At 42.0% G+C, this 2,059-nt stretch overlaps 1 long non-coding RNA gene across 1 annotated transcript; it reads right to left on the reverse strand.

Moving 5' to 3' along the window:
• Positions 1–228: 228 nt before the first annotated feature.
• Positions 229–2,053, reverse strand: LOC102210477 (uncharacterized). The gene is made up of 3 exons (XR_001290263.1): positions 1,990–2,053; positions 400–468; positions 229–316 (listed from the first exon to the last, which is right to left on the reverse strand). It is a non-coding gene; the product is annotated as an uncharacterized LOC102210477 (long non-coding RNA).
• Positions 2,054–2,059: the final 6 nt, after the last annotated feature.

Raw genomic sequence — 2,059 nt, forward strand, 5'->3', positions numbered from 1 at the left:
AAAATCTAGGTATGCTGTTATGTGGAAGGACGTCACACATGTTCTGATTTATTTCCCTCACAGAGCCTCAGCAGAAGTTAAATCTACCTCAGCACTTTTGATGTGTTTTTTAGCGCGACTTTGCTGAAAAACATAAATAATGGAAACTATACATCACTGTCACAGCTGCTGCATTTAACCCACCGATTAGATACGCCATAAAAAATAAGAAGCATAACCACATGATGTATAGGAAGGTGCAGCTCACCAGGGACATCATCTGTAGCCTGAAGGGTCGGTGCTGCTGCTGTAGGCGTATCAGCTCTCCCCCGACCACCTTAAATGAAAATGAGTCGCTCGAGCCTTCCATCATTCTTATCTTCATGCACACGTAAACGAGATGAGTAATCCGTGACTCACCTTGAGCAGCGATCTCCTGCATCTCCTTCAGAAAGTTTTGATGACGAAGGATAGTAACAAGTCGGTCATCTGCACACACACACACACACACACATTAAAATGCAAACATAACAGTGAAGAAGAAGAAAAAAAAATAGCAGATAAAAGGCAGGGAATCGATGCTGTAGGGGGTAAATCACAGGTGTACATCTTTCCCTTTTCACTGTTTTCAAAGGATTCAGAGACACGTTTTTGTGGATTCATCAGAGTTAATTGCCCTGGAATTTACTGCTTTCAAAGCAAGAGCACAATTAATCATTTGGCCCACAGAGACTCCCACAGCAGCAAGCGAGCACTTGGACTTTCTGCTGACCCACAAACAGCACTGCATATAGCATGCAGCAGCAGGAGCAAGAGACAGACACTGTACTGTATCATGTTCTTGTATCAATCAGTGATCTCTCTTTTCCTTTTACTCCTCCTCTCCATTCTCCTTTCTTTCCATCCCCTACGGTGGTGTACAGTTTCCCGCTCACAGCACCCGCTCAGTAGCAAACGCTCGATGAGTAAGGCTGTGATCGATTTTTTTTGTGTGTGTGTGTTTTTTTTTATACAACAAGGACATCAAGGTAAAACACCATCTATGTAACTGAATCGTCTTTACCGAGTCCTAGTGACCTCTCTGAATAAAACACTCTGCAGCAGACTTTTACCCAGCATTCACTGCATCAATCCATTAACCTTATGATCAGAGCGCTATGCACGCGTTACGAGAGAACGGTGGATTTCTTCTAAAATACAGCACTTTTCCAGCAAGGCCTGGCCTCTTAATCCGCTCTTTTATATGGGAATGACAGCTGTGAGGGTGGGGATGATGATAATAACTGACCAGGGAAATCTGTATAAATCTATAAACAGGGAGCGACCTCTACCAGTGCCCTCGCAAATCGGTAAAGGTTAGAAATGATGTAAACATACATCCATTTTTGATTTTATTCCCATGGGGCCAAATCAGAAAATATGATATCCCAAGACATTTAGCATAGTCAGATTAAGAGAGCCATCAGTTTTGTGATGAGCAAGCACTTGGCAACAGAGGGGAAAATACATTATAGCTGATTAGACCCTCAGATTAATGGAATGTAAAACTAAAACCTAAAACACTGCCTCGATGGGGCAATATGAAGGAAACGCACTGTGTTTCTGCAGCATGTTTAAGATATGAGGATGTTAAGAAAAGGTCAGCAGAGAGGATAACACCATCCAACAGTCTGGGAAATGTTTTTATGTGAAAATCAAAGTTTTATTGGTGTTTTTAGATGGGACTAGATAATAGCCAGACTGTGGGTTATCTTACAGTCCTTATGTGTATGCAGCCTGTGTGCAGTAGAAGAAGAGACATGCTTCAGTTTTAGGTAATATTCTAACACGTAATTGCAAAATCAATTCTTTTTCATTAATAACTCATTTTTTACGTGCATGTTGCCTGTGCTAATTTAAGCTATCAATGTAGTTGTTTGCAGCACTGAGCCATGTTAACAGCCCCTTTTAATAATAAAGGACATTTGATTATGCTCAGTGTTGCCGAACTGTCTTCCTTCTTTTGCTTACCCGTCTTCAGTGTGGCCAAACACTCCTGACTGACAGGCATGGGGTGTGGCCTCGATAGGACATCTGCCAG

This window comes from Pundamilia nyererei, unplaced genomic scaffold (genome assembly GCF_000239375.1).
Source record: "Pundamilia nyererei isolate P.nyererei 1_Seehausen unplaced genomic scaffold, PunNye1.0 scaffold00013, whole genome shotgun sequence".
Taxonomy (NCBI): domain Eukaryota; kingdom Metazoa; phylum Chordata; class Actinopteri; order Cichliformes; family Cichlidae; genus Pundamilia; species Pundamilia nyererei.